Source organism: Hyla sarda, chromosome 10 (genome assembly GCF_029499605.1).
Source record: "Hyla sarda isolate aHylSar1 chromosome 10, aHylSar1.hap1, whole genome shotgun sequence".
Classification (NCBI taxonomy): domain Eukaryota; kingdom Metazoa; phylum Chordata; class Amphibia; order Anura; family Hylidae; genus Hyla; species Hyla sarda.
Genome location: NC_079198.1, coordinates 18,489,239 through 18,504,880, shown reverse-complemented (window position 1 = coordinate 18,504,880; position 15,642 = coordinate 18,489,239). Strand labels below are relative to the sequence as shown.

At 42.7% G+C, this 15,642-nt stretch overlaps 2 protein-coding genes across 3 annotated transcripts in view; one reads left to right on the top strand and one right to left on the bottom strand.

Annotated features, from left to right (window-relative positions):
* The window catches only part of LOC130294075 (carcinoembryonic antigen-related cell adhesion molecule 10-like), a 63,677-nt gene extending 63,318 nt beyond the window's left edge, over window positions 1-359 (bottom strand). Inside the window, exon 1 of the mRNA XM_056543485.1 lies at window positions 216-359. The gene's annotated coding sequence lies outside the window, so the exon portion shown is untranslated. The remainder of the gene's footprint in view (window positions 1-215) is intronic.
* Window positions 360-2,780: 2,421 nt separating this feature from the next.
* Window positions 2,781-15,642, top strand: part of LOC130294076 (carcinoembryonic antigen-related cell adhesion molecule 19-like) — a 54,511-nt gene continuing 41,649 nt past the window's right edge. Inside the window, exon 1 of one of the 2 annotated variants that reach the window (XM_056543489.1) lies at window positions 2,781-2,853. The gene's annotated coding sequence lies outside the window, so the exon portion shown is untranslated. Of the gene's footprint in view, window positions 2,870-15,642 lie in introns of both variants that reach the window. The other variant, XM_056543490.1, reaches the window with a different exon arrangement.

Below are 15,642 nucleotides of genomic sequence, written 5' to 3'. Positions count from 1 at the left end.
GCAGCTGTGGCTGGACCATTGCTGTGATTGACAGCCGGGTCCCAACAGCAATCTCCTGCAGCGTAACGCGCTGAGCAGGATATCGACAGAACGTATGCATATGTCCAGTTGCGTTAACATGTAAGCAACTGGGACGAATGCATACGTCCTGGGGCGGGAAGGGGTTAAAGACTGGGAAATGTTAAGTCATGTTAGTTAGGGCAGAGAAGACTTACCTTAGGGTCTCAGTATCTGTCCTCCATTAACAGATGACAGAGCCCTGTGCTGCGGCTCAGAGTCACATAAGTATTAGGAAACCAGTTGACAAGAATCCAATCACATGATCAGTTCTTGCTGAACACCCCCACAGTTACAGAACACGAGTGTCTTCGAGGGCACATCACCAGTTCTCTTGTAAGAGGTATAAGATGTTTTGATCTCACCCATATACTCATATAGGAGTCCTTGAGGTTTTCGGTATTGCTCTTGCTTGCTTTTCACTCCTTGCATTCTTTGAATTCCTTAATTTAATATCATGGCAGAAAAAGAAGCTGAGAAAGGTTTATAGTAGTGAACGTTCTCTGCCTCCAGCAACAGATTATACAGCCTTCACACAGGCCGCATCATCATGAAGACAACCTCCAGCAAGCCAATATGTAGGCTATCAATTATGGGCAGCTCTTGACTAGTAGAGGGGCTCAGAGGGGATACACTTTCATCCAATGTTGCCCCATGACCATCTCATGCTCCATGTGGTCTTTATATGTCATATCACCTCCATCATCCACAGTTACATTTACAATACTTTTTTTTTTTTTTTTTTCATATCCCCCTTTGTGCTGCTGCTCAACTATTCTGAAAATCAGTCTTCTTCCCCCTCTGGCAACTGACAATGCAGTCTTCTCACTATCCATGCAGAAGGAGTCCTCTCAGCTATACTGTCATGTACTGTAGATATTCTGATCCTTCTTTGACAAGCAGAAAGCTACTTATATTGGCTGCTCTGTAGTTAACAGATGATCACTATGCATAGAACTGACTGTGGGGAGAGTGACTGAGCATGTGTGTCCACTGAAGCTGAGCTCATAGGTGCATGTGCACATTACATCTTTTCTTTACTATTTTTAGTTTTTAAGTTCTCTTTTGGTGCTACTGCTAAATTATTCACAAATCAGTCTACTTCCCCCTCTGAAAGCTGACAATACAATTTTCTTACTTCCCCTGCAGGTGTCCTCTTGGCTATACAGTTATATGCTGCAGAGACAGGGAACCAGGATAATATATAATGGCAGGAATGCAAAGTAGTAACAAACACATATCAGGAAAATATAATGACAGGTATATAGTATATATAGCATATAATGTACCATATGATGACGAACAGCCTGAGGGCCAAAGTAAGGAGGCAAGCATGAAAGTTAAAACAAACAGATTACTAGAAAGATATAGCTGCAGGATTACCAAAATGAAGGTGAGTGAACAGGTAAATGAAGTCAGGACACTATACAGATCAGGATACACAGATAAAAGATGACACAAGACTAAACACAGAAACAAACCAGGCATAGGGGCAAAGCAAGAGAAGCAATGGATCAGGACCTATACCATTGCAGAGCACAAACAAATCATAATACAAGTCAGGATACAAGTTCTGGTAACTGATACAGACTAGACAGGTCTGAACAGACACAGACAGGAATGAAATAAAACATAACTGTGAACACCAAGTGGTGATATACAATTTTTTTTTAACAGCGTGTAAATGGCAAACATTATTCATATTTTATGAGCCATACAGTGTATTTAATATTTAATAATGGGACTGGCTTAGAGGGGTTCTGGCTTAGACTGCCTATTATAAATATCCTGTTAAATAATTCTCAGTTAAAGGGAAATTCCAGGCAAAACTGGCTCAGGAAAATTAAACAGATTTGTAAATTACTTCTATTAAAAAATCTTAATCCTTCCAATAGTTATTAGCTTCTGAAGTTGAGTTGCTGTTTTCTGTCTAACTGCTCTCTGATTACTCACGTCCCGGGAGCTGTGCAGTTCCTATGGGGATATTCTCCCATCATGCACAGCTCCCGGGACGTGACATCATCATTGAGCAGTTAGACAGAAAACTTCAGAAGCTAATAACTATTGGAAGGATTAAGATTTTTTAATAGAAGTAATTTACAAATCTGTTTAACTTTCCGGAGCCAGTTGATATATGAAAAAAAGTTTTTGCCCGGAATACCCCTTTAACACATTTTGGGAACCTCACTTGTTAGCCAACGGCTGTCCAGGCATGCTAGGAGTTGTAGTTTTGTAGGAGGCACCCTGGTTGGGAAACACTGGTGTTTAAGGCAATAAATGGCACCCAGACACGGCACCAAAGAGACTTGCCTCAAGTCCTTGATTTCCCTGGAACCTTCTTTGCATTCCAAGACAGTTGGCAAGTGTATATGTATATATATATATATATATATATATATATATATATATATATATATATAATATATATATATATTTTTTTTTTTTTTTTTTTTAAATCAATTACATGGCGCCATAATTTCCACTGTTTATCATATTTCTCCTCTTCTTGCTTCTGTGACACCTGCCCTCACATAAGCTTCTCCTAAAATCTCCTTCAATGCATGTTAATCCCTACTTAGTATCTCCTGCTGATCCTTCAGTTTTCTTGGTCTCCTCCTATCCCCGTCCTATCCCCGTCCTCCCTCCTCCTATCCCCGTCCTATCCCTGTCCTCCCTCCTCCTATCCCCGTCCTATCCCCGTCCTCTCTCCCCTCCCTCCGACTCTGATGTATTTCTGTCCCAGCCACAGCAGTTAGTGCGAGGCCCCTGGAATCACAGCCGCAGGAAGGAATACAGGTACTGTGCATTCTGTGTGAGTATCTGAGGACAACCAGGGACGGGCACAGGTTGACTAGAAAGGGGGCATGAGCCCCTGCCCTTTTGATGTTCCTCCTATGTGTGCCCTGGGCAGTCTGGCATCATTATGTGGGCATTTATAGAAATTATTATAAGTAGTGCCCTTTTTTTTTTTTTTTTAGGGCAACCTCTATACGCCAGCTGCTCGCTGCTGTTCCCTTTCCAGCACTGCTACATAATAATCCCCATCCTAAATAATCGTTATCCTAAATAATCGTTACCTGTTATGGGAAACTGCTTGGTGGCGTTTTCGATTTTACGCAGAGTGGTTGTTGTATTATACAGAGGAGAGGGAGCGTCTAGATGGATGGGATCAATAGCGTAGGATAGATGCAGCAGAGCTGAATTTGTCATTTAACTCTTTTGAGGCCATGTAGTTTGTTTTGTTTTTTTACGATATGGAAATAGGATTTCTGGCAGTCCTGTGTAAATACTGATAGAATTGGCAAAACTCAGCTGCACCTAACATAATCAGTACTGCTACATCTGTACTTGTAGGGTGTTGCAAAACTACAACTCCCAGGATGCCTGGCTAAATCTGTCGGACAGTGTTTTTCAAACAGTGTGCCTCCAGCTGTTGCAAAAGTACAACTTCTAGCATGCCTGGACAGCCTTGTGGTGTGTACTATACTAACCCTGCAGGACAGTGTTTTCCAAACAGTGTATGCTAAACAGTGTGCCTCCAGCTGTTGCAAAACTACAACTCCCAGCATGCCCGGACAGCCTTTGGGTGTGTACTATACTAACCCTGCAGGACAGTGTTTTCCAAACAGTGTATGCTAAACAGTGTGCCTCCAGCTGTTGCAAAACTACAACTCCCAGCATGCCTGGCTAAATCTGTCGGACAGTGTTTTTCAAACAGTGTGCCTCCAGCTGTTGCAAAACTACAACTCCCAGCATGCCCGGACAGCCTTTGGGTGTGTACTATACTAACCCTGCAGGACAGTGTTTTCCAAACAGTGTATGCTAAACAGTGTGCCTCCAGCTGTTGCAAAACTACAACTCCCAGCATGCCTGGCTAAATCTGTCGGACAGTCTTTTTCAAACAGTGTGCCTCCAGCTGTTGCAAAAGTACAACTCCCAGCATGCCTGGACAGCCTTCTGGTGTGTACTATGCTAAACATGTCAGACAGTGTTTTCCAAACAGTGTTCCTCCAGCTGTTGCAAAACTACAACTCCCAGCATGCCCGGACAGCCTTTGGGTGTGTACTATTCTAACCCTGCAGGATAGTGTTTTCCAAACAGTGTGTGCTAAACAGTGTGCCTCCAGCTGTTGCAAAACTACAACTCCCAGCATGCCTGGCTAAATCTGTCGGACAGTATTTTTCAGTGTGCCTCCAGCTGTTGCCATTCTAGAACTCCCAGCATGCCTGGACAGCCTTTGGGTGTGTACTATACTAAACCTGCAGGACAGTGTTTTCCAGACAGGGTACCTCCAGCTGTTGCAAAACTACAACTCCCAGCATGCCTGGACAGCCTTCTGGTGTGTACTATGCTAAATCTGTCAGACAGTGTATGCTAAACAGTGTGCCTTCAGCTGTTGCAAAACTACAACTCCCAGCATGGCCGGTCAGCCTTCGACTCTTTTCTATACTAAATCTGTCAGACAATGTATTTTAAACTTTGTGCCTCCAGCTGTTGAAAAACTACAACTCCCAGCATGCCTGGACAGCCTTCCTGTTTGTGCTATACTAACCCTGCAGGACAGTGTTTTCCAAACAGTGTGCCTCCAGCTGTTGCAAAATTACAACTCCCAGCATGCCTGGACAGCCTTCGGGTGTATACAATACTAAACCTGTTTAACACTGTATTTTAAACATTGTGCCTCCAGCTGTTGCAAAACTACAACTCTCAGTATGCCTGGACAGCCTTCCTGTGTGTACTATACTAAACCTGTCGGACAGTGTATTCCAAACATTGTGCCTCCAGCTGTTGCAAAACTACAACTCCCAGCATGCCTGGACAGCCTTCGTGTTTGTACTATACTAACCCTGCAGGACAGTGTTTTCCAAACAGTGTGCCTCCAGCTGTTGCAAAACTACAACTCCCAGCATGCCTGGACAGCCTTCAGCTGTCCAGGCATGCTGGGAGTTGTAGTTTTGCAACAGCTGGAGGCTCACTGTTTGGAAAACACTGTCGTAGGTGGATATTCTTTATTATATGCGAGTCATGCTTGCAGTGTATACACATTCATGTGGCGTGTTGTATTATTAGGAGTGGTGCAATGCAGGGGCTGAGCTGTCTGGGATTTGTCTCTTATGTACAGTAAGATGACACCCCCGTCCCCCCTACTCATTCTTTTTGGAAAAAATGATTGAAATCTGCTTTATATGGAGGTGGGGGCCCCAGGTAACCTTGGACGTCCGCTGTCAGAAGTGAGGGGGGGGGGGGGGGATTAGAATAACCATGTTACATTTTCACTCTTAATCCTTAATTCTACCTGAGATAGCGATGAAGGATGTATCTGAGGCGGCTTCTAATCCTCCCAGTCCCTGTAAAAAGGTCAAATAACAAAAAATAAATAAAAATTAATAACTAAATAAAGCATCTGCTACATGACGCGTTTCGCATTGTAATCACAACCGGTACTACGGAAATATACAGAAAATAGGGGAACTGAGTAAAGATTCCAAAGTGTTGGGAAATATAATGGTTAGAGCAGAATGTGGGTTATATCATAGAACAATCTCATAGACAATGAATTCCAGACCCGGACACATGAGGATATACAAATACTGTACAGTGATGTCATACTCCCCGGGCATTACAGAGGTATATACTCTGCCCTATGGATCCTGAGGATTGTGGAAGCAGAAGTGTTGGAAAGATGGAGACTTTTTTTTTTTTTTTCTTTTTTTCTGGTGACTGGAACTGGAAAAACGTGTTTACAGATGTAGCAGAGCGGATTTGTCATGTGCTGTAGCTTCTTTTGTGCAACAAGTAAAACTATAGCTTTGGGAAGTTGTATAAGGATTCTGTCAGAGAGAGATGAGGAAAGCTTAAAGCAGAGGCCTTCTGTTTATCTCATATGTATCTATCCCATATCTATCCATCTATCTATCTCATATCTATCTATCTCATATCTATCTATCTATCTATCTCATATCTATCTATCTATCTCATATCTATCTATCTATCTCATATCTATCTATCTCATATCTATCTATCTCATATCTATCTATCTATCTCAATCTATCTCATATCTATCTCATATCTATCTATCTATCTCATATCTATCTCATATCTATCTATCTATCTCATATCTATCTCATATCTATCTATCTCATATCTATCTATCTCATATCTATCTATCTATCTCATATCTATCTATCTCATATCTATCTATCTATCTCATATCTATCTATCTATCTCAATCTATCTATCTCATATCTATCTATCTATCTCATATCTATCTCATAGATAGATAGGAGATAGATAGATAGATATGAGATAGATATGATGTAGATAGATATGAGATAGATAGATAGATATATCATATCTATCTCATATCTATCTATCTATCTATCTATCTCATATCTATCTATCTATCTCAATCTATCTATCTCATATCTATCTCATATCTATCTATCTCATATCTATCTATATATCTGTCTCATATCTATATATCTATCTATCTCATATCTATCCCATATCTATCTCATATCTATCTCATATCAATCAATCTATCTATCTATCTAATATCTATCTATATATCTATCTCATATATATCTGTCATATCTATCTATCTATCTATCTATCTCATATCTATCCCATATCTATCTATCTATCTCATATCAATCTATCTATCTATCTCATATCTATCCCATATCTATCTATCTCATATCTATCTCATATCTATCTCATATCTATCTCATATCTATCCCATATCTATCTATCTATCTATCTATCTCATATCTATCTATCTGATATCTATCTATCTATCTATCTATTGATCTCATATCTATCTATCTAAGTTGAAAATAGAAAAATTCGGGCCGCACTGTTCAGAGTGTGGTAGGTGCTTGCCAAAGATAGACTTGATCCAAATGGAGAGTCCCCAAATAGGCTAAAATGAAGAAGTGGCAGCACTCAGGTATCCAGGTGAAAAAATAATGTGGCTTAATTCACCAAACTTCATGTGCGACGTTTCAGCTGCCTCCGCAGCCATTGTCAAGCCTGACAATGGCTGCGGAGGCAGCCGAAACATCGCACATGATGTTTAGTGAATTAAGCCACATAATTTTTTCACCTGGATACCTGAGTGCTGCCACTTCTTCATTTTTATCTATCTATCAAGCAATCTATATCTCATATGTATCTATCTATCTTCTATCTATCCATCTATTTATCTATCTATAAGCAGGAGAATACAGCAGCACACTGCTAGCACAAAGATACAGATAAAACATGAAATGCTATATTGCTACAATGAAAAATTGAGGCGCTTCGCTCACCATTTGGCCAACTAGTTTGGACCATCCCACCATGATAAGGTGACCTCATTGGGACGGACCCTACACTATGAATGTGCCTCTGTGCAGTCAGTTACCAGGCTTGTAAGGTCTGAGACATCCAGCACCTGGATGGATGTCTCAGACCTTACAAACCTAGTAACTGATTGCACAGAGGCACATTCATAGTGTAGGGTCCGTCCCAATGAGGTCACCTTATCATGGTGGGATGGTCCAAACTAGTTGGCCAAATGGTGAGCGAAGCACCTCAATTTTTCATTTTTCATTGTAGCAATATAGCATTTCATGTTTTATCTGTATCTTTGTGCTAGCAGTGTGCTGTTGTATTCTCCTGCTTGTTTATATTTAGCCTAGCAGCGTGCACCTGTATGTCGGGTCCATGCAATAGTTTGGTATCACTATGTGCTGGCCAACTTTTTTTTTTTTATCTATCTATCTATCTCATATCTCATCTCTCTTTCTCCTCTCTCTCTCTCTATACAAGTACTGCATTTATTTGGGAAGCTCCAGTACCATGAACAATTGAATGTAAAGCGGAATCATGTGACAGTAAATTACATGTCCTACAAGCATCTGATTCTCTCTGTTTATGAAAGGGCCTTTTATATGTACAATATTAGTTTTGCGTAATACTGTGCATATTAAAGGGTCATTCCAGGAAAAAAAACTTTAACTTTCTGGAGCCAGTTGATCTAAAAATTAAACAGATTTGTAAATTACTTCTATTAAAAAATCTTAATCCTTCCAATAATTATCAGCTGCTGAAGTTGAGTAGTTCTTTTCTGTCTAAGTGCTCTCTGATGACACGTCTCTCGGGAGCTGTCCAAAGTAGAAGCAAATTCCCATAGCAAACCTATTCTGCTCTGTGCAGTTCCTATGGGAATTTGCTTTTACTCTGGACAGCTCCCGAGACACGTGTCATCAGAGAGCACTTAGACAGAAAAGAACAACTCAACTTCATCAGCTGATAATTATTGGAAGGATTAAGATTTTTTAATAGAAGTAATTTACAAATCTGTTTAACTTCCTGGAGCCAGTTGAGATATATAAAAAGTTTTTTTTCTGGATAACACCTTTTAAGCCTTTATGGGGTTTTAACATCCAAAATGCAATTTCCTTTTAAATAATTGATGTCACTGCCTTATTATTATTATTATTATTATTATTATTATCATCATTTATGATTCAGAATAATTTCCCAAAGTATTCTTCTAACTGAAGGCTCTGACGTATGCCACTATTTAGGCATTCACTGCACAAGGGACCATACTGTAAAAAAAATAAAAAATATATATACTACTGCTGTATGATGTAACGTAGGCGGCTTTTAAGATGTGGCAATGCTGCAACTGTACTTGAATTTGCGATTTATTGTGCAGAGCTGTGACTGAGACTGACTAAGCCTGAGAGTAAGATGTCTGAACAAAAAAAGCAAGGACAAGCTAGCAACTAGAGATGAGCGAACTTACAGTAAATTCGATTCGTCACGAACTTCTCGGCTCGGCAGTTGATGACTTATCCTGCGTAAATTAGTTCAGCCTTCAGGTGCTCCGGTGGGCTGGAAAAGGTGGATACAGTCCTAGAAGAGAGTCGCCTAGGACTGTATCCACCTTTTCCAGGCCACCGGAGCACCTGAAAGCTGAACTAATTTATGCAGGAAAAGTCATCAACTGCCGAGCCGAGAAGTTTGTGACGAATCGAATTTACTGTAAGTTCGCTCATCTCTACTAGCAACTATAGAATGATGCACACCAAAAAAATTGCAAAATATGCATGTAAAAAGATTTTCCTTCATTCCTAGATCCAAATATACAAAAAAGAAAGAGTACACAAACATTTAAAATCATTTAAAAACACACAATAATCAGGCGGAGGAATGTAGTCCTGCAACGCCCACCCCGTACCAGGAAAAATAATTCAGACAGATGTTATGTACCCCGGACCAAAACAGGATAACAAAAAAATGTATCGCATATAGCGTCCAGGTCCCACAATGCATACAGTAAGAAAACAAGGACTTGTGCTCACATAAACAAGGTAATATATACATATGAACTATCTAACCTGTATTACCAATGTTCATGGCGAGAGAACAGACACCAAAATAACCACTGATGCGAATAATCCAATAAATGGCTGCTGGTTACCGTATTTTTCGCCCTATAGGACGCACCGGCATATAAGACGCACCCAATTTTAAAGGTGCAAAATCTAGAAAAAAAACAGTGATCTTCAACCTGCGGACCTCCAGATGTTGCAAAACTACAACTCCCAGCATGCCCGGACAGCCGTTGGCTGTCCGGGCATGCTGGGAGTTGTAGTTTTGCAACATCTGGAGGTCCGCAAGTTGAAAACCACTGGTATAGGAGGTAATACTCGCGTGTCCCCGCCGCTCTGGACCGTCACCGCTGCCCTGGATGTCGCTCCATCGCTGTCGCCGCGTCCCCGTGGTGTCCTTGACGCTCCGGACGTCTTCTTCCCCGGGATCCATGCTCTCTGTCGCCGTCATCACGTCGCTACGCAAGCCGCTCCTATTGGATGACGGGACGACGTGCGCGACGACGTGATGACGTCGAAGGAGAGCGCCGGCCATGCAGGGGATCCCGGCACGGAGCAGACACCGAGGAGGCAGGTAAGGTCCCTCCCGTTGTCCTGCAAGCTGTTCGGGACGCCGCGTTTTCACCGCGGCGGTCCCGAACAGCCCGACTGAGCAGCCGGGTTAGTGTCAGTTTTGATTGCCGCATCTGAAGGGTTAATACAGGTCATCACCACGATCGGTGATGTCCTGTATTAGGCGCGGGTCCCGGCCGTTGATGGCCGCAGGGACCGCCGCGATAGGGGAGTATTCGCCGTATAAGATGCACCGACTTTTTTCCCCCAGTTTTGGGGAAGAAAAAGTGCGTCTTATACGGCGAAAAATACGGTACTCAACCAAAAATGCAATGTGCCATGGATATACCAAGTGTAATGAGCTACAAGCCTGAAAAGTGCTGAATGTGTGAGAAAGAACCAATGGGACCCACGATGTCTCAGTAAGAATGCCGGGACTACATACACCTCAGTACGGGGGAAGCTAACCCCACGCGTTCCGCCTCCAGCCACGGAGGCTTCCTCAGGAGTGAATCATGACTCTCTCTCAATCCCGATACCATGTTACATGATATTTTTCTGAATTCTAAGCTTATGTGGCCCCAGACAGTGGTCTCCATACTGTGGCCCTGCTGCTGTATGCTCCAGAGGAAGTTGTCCGGCAGCCTCCTTCAGTGTTTCCTGGGCTCCCCTGTACTTGTTTCCCCTGTACATATGTTCTGCATTGTAATGTATTATAAAATGTCTTGTTGCTTTAAGAGTTAGGTCATGTGATTGTTACCCAGGAGGTACCAGTGACCAGGTGACCCCAAGAGTGACCTATGGGCTCCCTGCTAGTCTCCCACATATAAGCCCTTGGTGGAGCTAGCTTGCTCTCTTTGGAGATAAGTCTTTGCTGAGGTCCAGTGCAGTCGCCTAGTTTGTGTGTCCAGAGTGTTGGAGACCTCAAAGTCCAGTCCTGCAGCCACCATCAAGTCAAGTAAGATAAAGTCACAGCTTCAGTCAAGTCAAGTCCAGTCAGTCCCTGTCATCTGTCAAGTCAGCCTGGCCTGCATTACATTGTTCAGTCCTTCTACAAGTCCCAGCAAGCTCTTAAAGGGGTATTCCAGGAAAAAACTTTTTTTTATATATCAACTGGCTCCAGAAAGTTAAACAGATTTGTAAACTACTTCTATTGAGAAATCTTAATCCTTTCAGTACTTATGAGCTTCTGAAGTTAAGGTTGTTTTTTCTGTCTAAGTGCTCTCTGATGACACGTGTCTTAGGAACCGCCCAGTTTAGAAGAGTTTTGCTATGGGGATTTGCTTCTAAACTTTGTTCTAAATTTAGTTCCGAATGCTGGGTGCAGGCTGCGGGGGTCGTGATGTCACAGCCACGCCCATCATGACATCAAGAGGGGCGTAGCCGTGACGTCATGATCCCTGCACCCAGCATTTGGAACAAAATGTTCCGTAGGCTGGGGCTGTGGAGTACCCCTATAAGGAACTAAACAAAAAACAAGCTAGCAAAATTACTAGGGAACGAAAAATAGAACTACCCCTTGTAGGTCCTGATTTACACACAGGGGGAGATTTATGAAAACCTGTCCAGAGGGAAAGTTGCTGAGTTGCCCATAGGAACCAATCACGTTGCTGCTTTCATTTTTCACAGGCCTTTTCAAAACTGAAAGAAGCGATCTGATTGGTTCCTATGGGCAACTCAGCAACTTTTCCTCTGGACAGGTTTTGATAAATCTCCTCCATAGTTTTTAAAGGGGTACTCCCGCCCCTAGATATCTTATCCCTTATCCAAAGAATAGGGGATAAGATGTCAGATCGCAGGGGTCCCACCGCTGGGGACCCCCGCAATCTCTGTGCTTTACCTGTTGTTTGGAGCATCGGGATCAGTGCCGGAGGCTCGCGAGGTCACGGCTACGCCGCCTCAATGCAAGTCTATGGGAGGGGGCGTGATGGCCGTCATGGGAGTGGGCGTGATGGGCCAGCGGCGGGACCCCACCGAGATCAGACATCTTAAATTCTCAATCCCCATCCTTTGGATAGGGGATAAGATGTCTAGGGGCGGAGTACCCCTTTAAGCTTGGGACAGAACGTTGATCCAGGGATTTATTCAGATGCCATGATGTGGAGTCAGGAAGGAATTTTCCACCCTGGCATGGGGCAATCGGCATCAGCCTGATAAGTTTTTGCCTTCCTCTGGATCAACACAGTCAACGCAAAGGGATATAGGTTGGACTGGACGTTTGTCTTTATTTAACCTTATGAACTCTGTAACTATGTCCGCTGTCCTGTGGGGTTTGTTATTCTGTATGCGTGATTTTCGGATGAGTGAATGGAACAACAAGAGTCACGATGTCTTGAAGTGATCTTAGATTAAAAAAAAATATTTCCTTTATCTATCTTCATAAGAGGCGATCGACATAAGTATTAACACTTAACTGAACATGAATTCCAAGGGTGGGATAAGAAGACTTGAAGGACTGATACGGAGCACGTACTTATGTTTGGAGAGTGCGGCTATAAAGGTTGAGTCGCCTCTATGTCCGGAATGCCAACCCTCAAACCAGAGATGTCTGGTTATTGGCAAAGACAAAAAAAAAGGACCCGTCATCATAGCCTATATAAGACGGCATTGTCTAGATTAAAATATATTGCCCTAATGACCAAATAAAAAGTTATCGTACATTCATACAACCTAAGAAAACCAATCCTCATCCTTTCTGATAACCAATTTGACACATCTGTAAACATAGCTTAAGGGCAGGGTCACACACACCACATCCGCAGTGCATTTCACTCTGTAAGCTTCCAGCTGCGACTGGGTAGCTCTCTGTGTCCCAGCCGCAGCAGGAAGCTTGCTCTGCCGTTCCTCTGTGACTTCTGGCGGCGCATCCGCAGTGTGAAATGCACTGCGGATGTGCTGTATGTGACCAAACCCTAATACTGCAACTTAAAAGGCTTAAAGGAAATCTGTCATAGTGTCACCCGTACTAACCTGTCGGTACAGACAGGTAGTGCAGGTGACACTGATGACAACGATACTTACCTTATCCCGTTCCGTGCTGTTGTTCTCCGGTAATTATTTTCAGTATCTTCAGCTCCGGGCCTGGCTTGGAGCATGGGCGGAGCTTGGTGATGTCACCACTGCTGTTTGCTAGCAGTGGGACCCAGCAGACACTGATGACAGGTGACACTGATGACAGATTTCCTTTAAAAGAGCAGAATGTCCACCCAAAAAACAAAGGTGGACATTCTGCACATTTGCTTGTTTCCCGGCGTCTTCATAGACAGCAATGCATTTCTGAGAGGAATCCACAGAAACATTGCACATCTGCTTCAATGCTTAGACCCACCAGGGAGTATTGTGGTAATCTGTTGGGCCAGTCCCACCCTGCCCACTTTGAATAGTCATGGTGCTTATTACTTAAAGGGGTACTACGGAGGGGGGAAAAAGTTTTCAAATCAACTGGTGCCAGAAAGTAAATTACTTTTATATAAAAATAGTAATCCTTCCAGTACTTATCAGCTGCTGTATGCTCCAGAGGAAGTTGTGCAGTTCTTTCCGGTCTGACCACAGTGCTCTCTGTTGACATCTCTGTCCATGTCAGGAACTGTTCAGAGCAGGATAGGTTTGCTATGGGGATATGCTTCTACTCTGGACAGTTCCTGACACGGACAGAGGTGTCAGCAGAGAGCACTGTGGTCAGACTGGAAAGAACAACTATGCCCCTTTAAGCATTATGAGCCCCTGTTGATGATCTCAGAATTCATACCACATGCAAAAGAGAAGTTTCTCAAATACTGCCAAAATTATCTAGGGAATATGAGCATCTTCATATTCATTTTACTGTAGATTATATTACAGGGACAGCAGGGGCGGACACAGACAGCATAGGGACCCTGTGCAAAGAGTGTGCCTGCCCCCCCCCCCCTTCCTCACTTTAGGTAGCATAGTTCCCCCACATTAGGTAGCAGTTTCCCCACATTATGGAATAGTTTCCCCACATTAGGTAGCATAGATTCTCCACATTAGGTAGCAGATTGCCCACATTAGGTAGCATAGATTCCCCACATTAGGTAGCATTTTCCCCTACATTAGTTAGCAATTTCCCCACATTAGGTAGCATAGATTCCCCACATTGGGTAGCAGCACCGCTGCTCACGTCTGTGTTGTGTGAGGGGGCCCACCGCCCACTGCCCAGGGCTCCCTCACATGCTGGGCCCTGGGCCGCTGAACAGGCTGCAAGGATGTATGTCCTCCCCTGAGGGAAAGGCCTCCGTATGTTCAAGTGCATTATAATAGTAATGTAATACAATTTATAATATGCATATGATATTCATGTATTTATTTCCATATTTATGTCTAATTCCGGTTTATTGGAGCATCGTTAACATTTTGTTTAGAGTTCTTTGGGGACATCCAAGATTTCTGTTGAGTCACCGTCGTCTATAAACAGCTGGAAAAATACAGATACATTATTTCTAAACTAGAAACCCCATAACTAACGTTTCTGTTGAGTCTGTATTTTTAGTTTATGTTATAAACAGCTGGAAAGACTATCAAACATCATTTTACTCATATACGTCTGCTTTCAGCGAGTTGTATGACGAATTGAAGTAGTTGTTTTATTCCAATGATTTCACAGTCATTACACAGTTTAATTCTAAGTGCTTTGTCTGACGTTTGTCAGGAAATCGTCAACTCGTCATAATGATGCATGCTGCAGCATACCCGCAGTGGTTTACTTTAAATTTTGTCAGAATCAAAAATAATTATGTTGTACATCTTGGCAAAATATTAACCTTTCTAATATATTTCAGGGGGAAAAAACGGACGGTTCTCTCCTTTTTATCATGACTAATAAAAAAAAGACCACTAGGGGTCCCCATACCATCCAGGACATAATCCTATCCGGCTGCAGCATGTTCTTTGTCCCAGCTAAAGCACAGGCAGGGACAAAGTCCAGGAATTGAGGGCGGGACTAGCACTCCTCTGTGCTCACTCCTGTCCTGTCTTTCAGGATTGAGGAAGAGGAAGGGGTTACAAAGCAGCTTGCAGGGATTGGATGAAGAGACCCAGCACTGCAGACTCAGGGAGGAAGTGAATGCATGGTGAGTGAGGGCGGACTCAGTGCTTGCCTCGGACATCCCCTTCCTGAGCAGCTGATGTCAGAATGAGTGAGCAGGAGAACGAAGGGATTTGTGAGCCAAATGCAAAATCAAGAGACATAAAAAAAAACATGTAAAGAATCTGCATGACCTAGTGACATATGTAAGTATTTTTATTTCTGTGATATGACAGGTACTCTTTAATAGTCTGCCAGTGATTATCGTCTTTTTGCTGACTATATACTTCTTTTTAAGGGCTTAAAGGGGTACTACCATGCTGACAACTTATCCCCTATCTAAAGGATAGGGGATAAGTTGCCTGATCGTGATAGGGGATAAGTTGTCAGCACAGTAGTACCCCTTTAAAAGGGCAGTATATTATGCTTTTGAGTCCCAAAGAAAAAAGAAAAAAAAAAAGACCAAATGTAGTCACTAGTACACTAAATTTGATCTATTAACTAAGTCTGCTGTGGATACTCCACGGTATATGTCAGAATTTCTATATAGTAACTGATTTAATAGTCATGTACTTTTATCAGCATGTTCACAGTATTGATAGGTAT